This window comes from Prionailurus bengalensis, chromosome A1, assembly GCF_016509475.1.
Source record: "Prionailurus bengalensis isolate Pbe53 chromosome A1, Fcat_Pben_1.1_paternal_pri, whole genome shotgun sequence".
Classification (NCBI taxonomy): Eukaryota; Metazoa; Chordata; class Mammalia; order Carnivora; family Felidae; genus Prionailurus; species Prionailurus bengalensis.
The window spans coordinates 8,981,782-8,993,203 of NC_057343.1; the positions used below are offsets into that span (position 1 = coordinate 8,981,782).

At 44.8% G+C, this 11,422-nt stretch overlaps 1 pseudogene; it reads left to right on the plus strand.

Moving 5' to 3' along the window:
• The first annotated feature begins 298 nt into the window (after positions 1-298).
• On the plus strand, positions 299-873 carry LOC122496640 (annotated as a pseudogene).
• The last annotated feature ends 10,549 nt before the right edge of the window (positions 874-11,422 follow it).

Consider the following 11,422-nt stretch of genomic DNA (forward strand, 5'->3'; position numbering starts at 1 on the left):
GGCGATTAAATTAAATGAGGTCCTAATCCAATATGACTGGTATATTTATAAGAAAAGGAGATTAGAGAATACGGAGAGACACCAGGGAAGCATGAGCCCAGAGGAGGGGCCATTTAAGGACACAGTGAGAAGACGGCCATCTACAAGCTTCAAAAGAAACTAAACTTGGACCCAAGTCACATGTCGGCCAAAGATGGCTGCACTCAGGCTAGTCAAGCAAAGGTTGGAGTGAGCCCCAGCGTGGCCGAGGAAGCCCACTGGAGGCACCGGCTGTTGTGAGGAGAATATAAGGCCCCAGATGGAAAATCATGAACCAGATGATACTGTCAAGGAAAACTTAATTTTCTATATCATAACCAGAAAAATTAACCAACTCCCAGAAGCAGAAAGGAATCTACTTGAACATGGAAGAACGTATATTGGACACAATGCTGCTTCCTGTGGTCAAATAGCAAATAGTTTTTAAGTGTGACACAGGCTCCTGTAGCTGCTGGCTTACCCGTGGCAGCGATCCCATTTTTGACTGTGCACACAGCTGATGGAGGCTTTGTAAGTCTACCTTTGAATACAGGGCACTCGAGCTGTGAAGCTGGTACCACAACACAGGGTGATTGGTTGGTCTTGTTTTTGGCGGTCTGTACTCTATTTTCTTGGCTATACCTGTGAATGGAGGCCTAGCGGCCAGGTAGGAATCAGCCCTGACACCAGAGACAGGAAACAACTTACTAGATTAGAATTTCTAAGCCTGGCTTTAGAAAGGTGTTATTTCCCATTTTGCTCCAGACTTCGTTTGCAGCAGACCCTGGGTCTAGACGATACAAGCGAAGTATAAAGCCTCTTCAGTTACCTGGCCCTGGCTTAGAGATTCAGTGACTGTTAAATAAACGTGTACATGAAAATAAAATTGTAATGTATGGGGAAAAAAAAAAAAAGAACAGGGGCACCTGGGTGGCTCAGACTGTTGAGTGTCCGACTGCAGCTCAGGTCATGATCTCACGGTCTGTGAGTTCGAGCCCCACGTCGGGCTCAGAGCCTAGAACCTGCTTCGGATTCTGTGTGTGTGTCTCTCTCTCTTCCCCTCCCCCACTCATGCTCTCGCTCTCTCTCTCTCTCTTTCTCACATAAATAAATAAATGTTGAAAGAAAGAAAGAAAGAAAGAAAGAAAGAAAGAAAGAAAGAAAGAAAGAAAGAAAAAAGACTAAACCCTCTGGACTCTCAGGCTCCAGAACTGTGAGAGAAAAAATCTCTGCTGTTTAAGCCACCCAGCCCATGGTATTTAATTATGGAAGCCCTAGCAAATTAGTATATGGTGGAAATCATATTTTATTTTTATTTTTTTTTAAGTTTATTTTGAGAGAGGGAGAGAAAAAGAGAGAGAGAGAGAGAGAGAGAAAGAGTTGGGGGGGGGGGGGGCAGAAAGAGAGGGAGAGAGAAAGAATCCCAAGCAGGCTCTGCACCGTCAGCACAGAGCCCAATGTAGGGCTCAATCTTACAAACTGCGAGATCATGACCAGAGCTGAAATCAAGAGCCAAACGCTTAGCCGACTGAGCCACCCAGGCTCCCCAGTAGAAATCATATTGTAAATGGAAACTGACTGTCAGAGCTGAAAAACACAAGACCTAAGCTCCACCAGAGCACACATCTGGTTTCACAGAAACAGGGCGACACCCTAGAGTCCCTGTGGTCCTGGGACCAAGTAGAGGCAGAGCCAGGGCCCCTGAGGGCTCTTCTCCACCTAAGACCGATGTCTCCATTTGCTCACTGGTCAATTCATTGCTAGTAAAGTGTTTCCCACGACTGCTCTCTCCCACTTGGCTCCTGAGCCCAGTGTGGACGACAGGTAAACCTTCAAGGTTCTCCCCGTCCTCCTTGTCTACATAACTTGCAGTCTCATAGCTGTGCTGCCCACACGAGCAGTCCATTTTCTCTCAGCGGATGTGAGCACTATGCTATGAGCTTCAGAAAACTGTGACTCCGTTGCTAGTCAACTTGTGACTTTGATCAAGTTCTTTCGTGTCTCAGGGTTCCCTTAAATGAGGGCAACACTGTCTACCCTTGACTGATATTGTGAGGCTTGACTGAGATGATGTGGGAAAGGCAGGCGATGGTCCACAGACACTAGCTCACCCCTATCCAGTGTCCTTTCCTCTATCCTCCTACTCTTCCTTCCTCTTGCCTTCTGACCGGAAGAAAAGGAATCAAAAAAAGGTCACGCACCCTCGTACCCGGATTTCTGACTCTCTTCCGCTGCCCTTTCCATCTGCCTACTCAAGCAGCGAAGGTCTCCCTATAGATCTTAGGGTTCTGCATGGCACCTGAGGGCAGTTCACCAGATCATCACTGTTTGTGAGGCTTAGCTAGTTTCTGCAGGAATTTGATCTGGCAGAAGCCATCTCTCTCTCTGGAATTCTAGGAAGGCATGCCATCGGGTGATAGGCCAGCTTCAGCCAAGCCTAGCACAGTGTGGTTCTTGCACTCTGGAAATGTTTATTGCTGATAAAGCTTCTTGCCGCATTAAGATAAAAAATTATGAGATCTCAAACACCCTAGAAGTCTCTACTTGATAAAGCAAAAGTAGAACTTTATGCAAAGACATTTTAAGCTTCTAAATAGCCTGCCCATAATCCTAGCCATCCCATTCCAGGCTTAAGCTACTCTCACCTCACAATCTTGGAACTAGGTCTCTATGTTTGCATCTCACACTGAACATTCCATCTAGGAGAGTGGGCTATCAAGGTAACAAACCCAGTGTAGTGGGTGGTAGAGACAAAGTTACTTGGGGGACTTTCAGTAGGTAATTGCCCTTTCTAGAACTTAGTTCCCTCCTTAAAAAAAAAAAAAATAGGAGGGGCGCCTGGGTGGCTCAGTCGGTTAAGCGTCTGACTTCGGCTCAGGTCACGATCTCGCGGTCCGTGAGTTCGAGCCCCGCATCGGGCTCTGGGCTGATGGCTCAGAGCCTGGAGCCTGTTTCCGATTCTGTGTCTCCCTCTCTCTCTGCCCCTCCCCCGTTCATGCTCTGTCTCTCTCTGTCCCAAAAATAAATAAAAACGTTGAAAAAAAAATTAAAAAAAAAATAGGAAAGCAAATGAGCTGCTGTAAGAGTTGAGATAAAGCCTAAAAAGCCCCTATGCAGTGCCTAGTACACAATAATAATGACTGCATAAAGGCTACCCATCATTATTACTACTATCATTAATATTTTTCACCTAACACATGCTTCGCTGATAAAAGGAAATACAAATGGAATACCTTGATTAGTCCCTGGTTATTTTATTCTCTGACCACTAAGAGGCTTAGTGGAGGAAAAAAAGCCACAGGGGCAGTAGCATTTATAAAGGCCTTTTCCATATGAACCAATAGTGTATCCCCAAGTCGACAAGCAGAAAGGAGTCGCCAACACGACCATCTGCAGAATTGTTATAATTCACAGCATGGGTAGCTCTGGGGCAGCTGAGGATGTTAACTGGACCAGGGTTCCTCGCTCTCTCCACTGCTGACATTTGGGGCCAGATAATTCTCTGTCGCCTTGCACATTGTATCGTACAAAACTCAGCAGGATCCCTGGCCTCTACCCACTAGATGCCAATCGCACCCTCCCACAACCCAAAACGTTTCCAGACATTGCCAAATGGCCTCTGGAAGGCAAAATCACCGCCCCCCAACTCTCCCGGCTTTGAGAGCCACTGGCATAGAGGAACTCTGACGGTCTTTCACAGGGTGGTGAATATGGTCTCTTGGTGGAAAGAGAATACATGATTGCAACAAGCAGGGCTGAGATTCAGCTGGCTGGTACCAGTTCAACCGAACCACTGTTTATAGCCCAATCCTTATTGATTGATTGGTGTTTGTGCCATACTAGTTAGTAAACATGCTTAATATAATTCCTACATTGTAGTGAACCTTAAGTTGAGGTTTCTCTAAAGGAGTAAAGGTTAGGGGCACCTGGGTGGCTCAGTCGGTTAAGCCTCTGACTTCGGCTCGGGTCATGGTCTCCCGGTTCGTGGGTTCGAGCCCCACATCGGGCTCCGTGCTGACAGCTCAGAGCCTGGAGCCTGCTTCAGATTCTGCGTCTCCCTCTCCCTCTGCCCCTTCCCTGCTTGTGCTCTCTCTCTCTCTCTCTCAAAATAAATAAACATTAAAAATTAAAAAAAAAAAGAAGTAAAGGTTAATGGAGATCCTAGCTGTTCATGTACTGAAGACAAAGTTCATTCAAAGAGCATAGTGATGGCTAAAAGTACTCAGATGGTTGTTATTCTACCTCAAAGCCTTCCGACGATGCCTCAATATGGTCTTTTCACTCATTGCTGTCTTCTTCCTCATCTTTCCCAACCATAGCACAGAATGGCATTTCAGACTGCTTGATGTTAATGATGACCACAGACTGCTTACCTGGTTCTGGAGTTTTGCAGAGCAGGTGTTAAGAGATGACTGTCCTCCAAATGTCTCTGGAAACAGAGATATACCATTTCTGATGATATATCCTTAGGCTCCAGGGTGACGCATGCATGCCATGTTTCTCTACAGGATGGTTTCAGACTTTGGGTCCCAGAGAGCTTGCAGTGGAGATGGTGACCCTGCTATAAAACGAAAGACGTCCGGAAATGTTGCCACCGGTTTTGACCTATGTCCAGACACTTCTCCAATGTGGAGCAAGGGAGAGGGGGGACACAGGGAACGGCAGTACTAATGAATTCAGGACCAAGGGGAAGATAAAAGATCAATTAGGTTGAGGGACTCCCCGAGACCAGCCCATTTGCCAAATAAAATCACACAATTGCCACAGGCAACCACACAATTGCTGCAATGCTGTTAAAACCATTGGAATAATGGGCTACCCATGTGAGCCTTCCCAAAAAGACCAGTTTAGACAGAGGCATGGTTTTTGGTAAGAGCGCTGGACCACAGTTCTGGATGTGAGTAGGGGATTCAATGTCATTTATCATCCAGCCCCTTTGTCACTGAACAGGCTTATCAGTCTCTAGAAACAAAGCTCTAGGGGCGCCTGGGTGGCGCAGTCGGTTAAGCGTCCGACTTCAGCCAGGTCACGATCTCGCGGTCCGTGAGTTCGAGCCCCGCGTCAGGCTCTGGGCTGATGGCTCAGAGCCTGGAGCCTGTTTCCGATTCTGTGTCTCCCTCTCTCTCTGCCCCTCCCCCGTTCATGCTCTGTCTCTCTGTGTCCCCAAAAAAATAAATAAACGTTGAAAAAAAAATTAAAAAAAAAAAAAAAAAGAAACAAAGCTCTAAAAGAATGTTAAAGGGAGTGGAGAAACGGGTACTAAAGTCCCCAATTCGCTCATGTCTACCACCAAGTCCGCTTCTCAGAGGCGCTTCTGGGTCTGCCCACCTGCGCTTCCCCACCTGGGACAGCTCCCCTCCCGGCCCACCTACCCAACACTCTACTCATTTACTACCTGCCGGGCTTGGAGGGCGTTACTTAACTTCTCTGTGCCTCGATTTCATTTCCTCTGAAATGGGAGAATAATCATTCCTGCTTCAGCATGTGGTGAATATCAAATGAGAATACATACGTCAAGAGCCTGGCACATAGCAAGCCTGCAATAAATGTTACCTATTGTTATGAGACCTGTTATTCATCCTTCACATGTCTATATCCTCCAATAAACCTTTTTTGATGCTCCTAATTAGGTACACATGTTATCTCCAGGGGCTGCCAAAAAGCGTTCACGAGTACACCTCACGGGGGCACCTGGGTGGCCCAGTTGGTTGAGTGTCCAACTCTTGATTTCAGCTCGGGTTGTGATCCCAGGATAGTGGGATTGAGCCCCGCATCAGGCTGTGTGCTGGGCCTGGAGTCTATTTGGGACTCTCCCCACCCTCTCTCTGCCCCTGCCTGCTCGTACGCTCTCTCTTCTCTCCTTCTCAGACAAAAAAAAAAAAAAGTATAGCTCACAGATTCTTAGTGCAGCCTCAGGATGTACCCACAAACAAGACCTGCCATGAATAAAACCTCAAAATCCTGGGCACGATTATTGATACAGCGGTAGGCATGAACCAAAAAAATAAAACACAAAAAAGGCTATCTGAATAATTGAGGAGACTGCTGTGAGGACTGGGAGAAAAGGAGATCTCTTTTTACGAGATCTCACGTACTGAGGATGATGTTTTTCGGGAGTTAACCCGCCAGCAAGAGAGGCTGCCTGAGAACGAAGATGACGCAGAAGAAAAGCAAAGGTCAGAGGGAGATAGAGACAGGAGAAGGAGGGCACTAGGGACAGAGAGACTGGGTTACATTTTTGGGACCCTGGATCCAGCCAAGCCTGAAGACATGTGCCCGGGGTTGTAAAAAGACGTCAATAGCCTCTTTCTACCTCAACTAGCTTCAACGTGCTTTCTCTCATTTGTTAAGAGTCTTGATTAACACTGCATATTTCTCCATTCGTGACACATATTACATTTCATCTTCAGTAACTGTTGAGCTGTCTATCTTCCCCCAGCTAGGCTGAAATTCCATAGAGGCAAGGCTCTGTCCTACCTGTCGCTGTTACGTAACTGAAAAGTTTAGGATCTGCCAGGTGTACATAGGGCTGAAGCTAGGTCCTCGAAGCCTGTCTTGTTCTTCTCTGCCTCACAGGTTTTCTCCCGGCTGTGTTTTCTGCCACCTCTCTCCTTCAAGAGGACTCTCGCAGGGTCTGCTCGCATCACTTGCCCGAGCGTATGCACCTTTCACTGATTGCAGTGGAGTGGCATTCTCTTGTGGGCTAGCCTGGGTCACACGAATACCTCTGTGTGGCCTGGGGACAATGCGGGGAGAGGGCCGGTCGGTGGTTCCAGTAGTATCACAGAAATAAAGGGGCAGTTCCCAAAGGAAAGGAATGTGAGCAGACAAAAAAGAAACCGGTGTCCACTATCTATTCCTGCTCCCCTACTTGCTCGGATGTGTCCCAACCCATTCCCAGAGTGCCCAGAGGGGTCTATACCTTGCGTTCTTAATTGCCACATCTCCCATCTGGCCCCCGGGGAGCTCCCCAGCCACATCTGTCCTGTGCTCCAGGCTTGTCCCGGGTGGAGAAAATATGCCTAACGTCCAGTTGCGCTAATTCTGACACACAGCTGCACAAACCACGCACCAGTGCTGCCCTGTGCTGCCACTGCATGGACAGACCTGTCATGTGTTGCCCCTTCTTTTAATTAGTCTCTTCTTCCATGAAACCCCGGGAACGAGACGGAAGGATACAATGTGAACAACCCGCCTATCGTGAGAAACGTCCTCCTTCTTTCATACTGGCTTTGAACCAAACTTGTGAACGTGCACTTTCTCTCCTTAGTCTGAGCTCCATCCCAGAAGCTTCCTTCGTCTCTCATGCCAATAGGCTTCAGGCGGACCAACCCCACACTCCCACTAGATCAAGCTGGGTCACTGAGCATAGCATACAGCTGCGATCACTGCTGTGCTTTTGTCTTTTGTTTTTGTTTTTTTCAAGAGGAATTTCCAGAAGAATATTTTATTCTTACTAGATTTCCCATTTAAGTGTCACCGGACAGATTTATTTGTTAGTTATCCTGAACAGCTTCTACCCCACCATTGAGCAACTGTCCGATTGGCTGGGCGGTGTTCTAATCCGTTGTCACAGAAACAAAAAGGATCATGTCTCTTCTTGGAATTTTCTTCCCTTGGGGAGGAGGGGGTAGCAGGGATGTTTTGATTTGTATATCTCCGTTCCCATGTAATAATCTTAAGTTTTTAAAACCCTGTCCATAAAACATTGAGGTCACAGTTAATGTAACTGTTGACTTACTAATGGACTGTGGGCAGAACTGTGTTCAAGCCAAAGAGAAATACTTTGATGGACTCTACAGTGACCAAAGTATGTTTGCAGTGGTGCCTGACCTGTCTCTACCAAAACTTTCTTCCCGTTCGTGGGACATACTGTCAATGAAAGGGAACGATAATATGCAATTAGATGTTGGCAGATACTCTGGGCAGTATTTCAATACGCTTTTACACTCTTGCACCCATAATGAGCAAACGAGCACGTAGACTCACGTTGTGGCCGGGTGCCCATTCTCCCACCTAACACGCGTTCTCTTTTCCTGCCTTCCAACATATGTCATCACTACCCCCTAATCTGTGCATCTTTCCTCCCAGTAGACCTCATTCAGTCCCACTCATTTCCAGCATTGATTTCCATCTATCTGCCCGTCGCAAATAGCCACTCAGGAAACAGCAACTCAGGAGCCCTGCCCTCCAACGTACACACACATTCCCTCACAATGAGCCAACCTTTCCAAACTGACATTAGCATTGTAACCAACATAAGGAAATGAAACAGGTAATTTAAAAATCCTTGTTTATCTCTTGCAATTACAACCCGTTGTTTTTCTGGTGTTGAAAATTACCTATAGGCAAAGAATCAAGGTCTAACGTAAACACTTGTCAGATTACACCAACGATAATTGACAGAAATGGACGATATTAATTCTGACAGTAAATCTGTCGCATTGCTTTGTCTTGGGTAGCAGAGAGTATAACAATACGGACATCTCCAGTTTTGCACATTCCTTCGTGTGTGGTACACACTTCATAACAATGGACCGGTTCTCCTGGCCACAGGCTAGTGCCTGGGGAAAGGTGGGTTGCTGATCGATACAAGCTGGAATGTGTGTGTCCGCTTGCCTTCAGAGTGTCCCAGAACCCTGACGCCCATGCTGGAAACTTTTCCTGTGTTTCTTCCACTCTAAAAACAGCAAAAGAACATATATTTTCCTTGTTCTTTGCCAAGTAATTCAACAAAGAAGTCTCTTAGGATCCTAATAGAAGATAATTGATTATATGTGCATTTTAGCTGGGGCCTCCTCGAGAAATGGTTTAAACAGAATAAGGCTCACTGTTTACTTATACCTTCTAAGCACGATTGATATAAGCACCATGCTGTTTGAGTCTCAAAGAAATCCCACAAGGTGAAGATTATAATTTTCTCTCCTGAAGAAGAGAAAACTGCATGTTTAAAAGGTTTGTCCAAAAGGCCTCCCAGCCTCACCCCAGCTCCTTCACCACACCATGTGGCCCTAAGAGAAACTTGCTGCTGCCTGCAATCACATACTTGGCAGAAAAAGGTATTTGAAGAAATAATGGCAAAAAAAATCCCTAAATTTGATGAAAAATACTTATTTATAGGTCCAAGAAGCCCAGCAAACTAGAAATGGGACAAATACAAGGAAAAACACACTACCTCGCCAAACTGCAGAAATTCAAAGAGAATTTCTTTAAGGCAGCCAGAGGGGATGCGGGAAGAAATCTCACAAACACAAGAAAAAAACATGGATTTTCATCAGAAACATTGGAGGCCAGAACGCAATGGGTGACATTTTAGGAAACAAATAAACAACCCCCCCCCCCCAAAATAGCCAATCCAGAATTCTGTATTCAGCAAAAAATATCCTAGGGTTGAAAGAAAGACACTTTTCTAATGAATGAGAATTGAAAGAATTTGTTGCCAGCAGACTTGCCCTAGCATTTCTCAACACTAAAGATGTTCTTTGGGCTGAAGGGAAATTATAATGGATTGAGGCCTGAATCTACAGGAAGGAAAGCATCCTGTCATAATGCTTTTACCAGGTTATTAGACACATTTCTGATACCTGGAGGCAGCATTTTGAGTGGGGAAATAAGTGAGTTAGAGGAAAAAAAGCGGAAACTAAAATATTTTAGAGTTACAAAGCAATGTCATATGTCATAAGGACAGAGGAATCTTTTCTCTTTTTTATACTGTTGAGGATTTTTCCCTAGGTGATAGTTCTCTAATTCTATGACTTTTGCCATACAAACTTTCTATTTTTATCTAATTATTTTTCCTCATGTTATGTCTCCAGTTGCTTTTGTTTTCAGAAAGGTTTTCTTGACCAGGGACTGTGAGTCACTCACACAATATATGATTTTACAACTGCTTTTATAGACAATTATTTCACTTATCCCAGATTTATCAAATGTGTGCAATAAAGGGAGAATATAGACCTCCCCCACCGCATAATCTGTTTACATTTGTTGAATAATGCACCCCTTTACCATTGACTCATGACAAGTTCTCGGTTATATATTAAGCTTGTGTTTTATAGGGTCTACTTCTGAGCCATTCAGGCTCTTACATTTATTTCTTATTAATTATGTATATACCATTTCCTTTGGACAGCTTTATGACATAGCTCAATATCAAGCAGGTAAATTCTTCCCTCTTCCTATTTCTCAATTTCTTCCTCTTCACATGAATTTATTCTTAGAATTATTTCACCACATTCCTTTCCTGCCACCCACATAACTCTGGAATGCTGAATGGAATTTCTTTTAAACTACAAATTAATTTGAGAAGAATTTGTACCTTTGCTGTGGTCCATTTTACCACTAGGAATGTAAAATATCTCTTATCTTAATTAAGGCTCAGGCAATGAAATAAAGCTGAGAGCCTGCTAAAATGAGCAAATATAAAAGGAGACACTCCCTCCTGCATTCACATGGGACCCAAGGGAAATATTCTGTCTGTGTTAAGGTGAAAAAGAAATAAAAACCAACATGCATTAAGAAACAATGGAGAAACCTTGACCTTGCTGTTCACTGAAGGGGTAAAAGTCTCTCTTGAGAATTCATAATCTTAGTCTACTCCCCACATAAATTTCGGTGCAAGTTTATACTACCTAGGAGTCTGAACAACCTCAAGCCAGAAATAAATTTAAAGTAGTCCCAAATTAGCAGTGCCTTCCAGGTGCTGGTAAAAGTCAACACGAATCCTTTCCAAAGGAACTCAACCAAAAGCCCAAATAATTCCCACAGACACGTGTATAAGGAAAATAGGAAATTCGTAATAATAACTTAAAAACTCAGCAGAGAAGAAAGCCACCACTAGTGATAGGAGTAGTAAAAGTGATGATTGAAACTGATATACGAAAACTTCAAATACAGAAATGTCACATTCACAATAACAAATAGTCATATTTAATGTTATTAAATAAAATGAAATAAAAGTCTGAAAAACATGGAAACCCTAAAAATGAAAAACGTAATCACTGAAACTAAAGACTCAATTGATTGTATCCATAGGATGACTACTATTAAAAACAAACAGGGGCGCCTGCGTGGCGCAGTCGGTTAAGCGTCCGACTTCGGCTCAGGTCACGATCTCGCGGTCCGGGAGTTCGAGCCCCGCGTCGGGCTCTGGGCTGATGGCTCAGAGCCTGGAGCCTGTTTCCGATTCTGTGTCTCCCTCTCTCTCTGCCCCTCCCCCGTTCATGCTCTGTCTCTCTCTGTCCCCAAAATAAATAAATGTTGAAAAAAAAATTTAAAAAAAAAATCAAACATGGGGCACCTGGGTGGCTCAGTTGGTTAAGCGTCCAACTCTTGGTGTCAGCTCAGGTCAAGATCCCACGGTTTGTGAGTTCAAGCCCCATATTGGGCTACGTGCTGCCAGTGT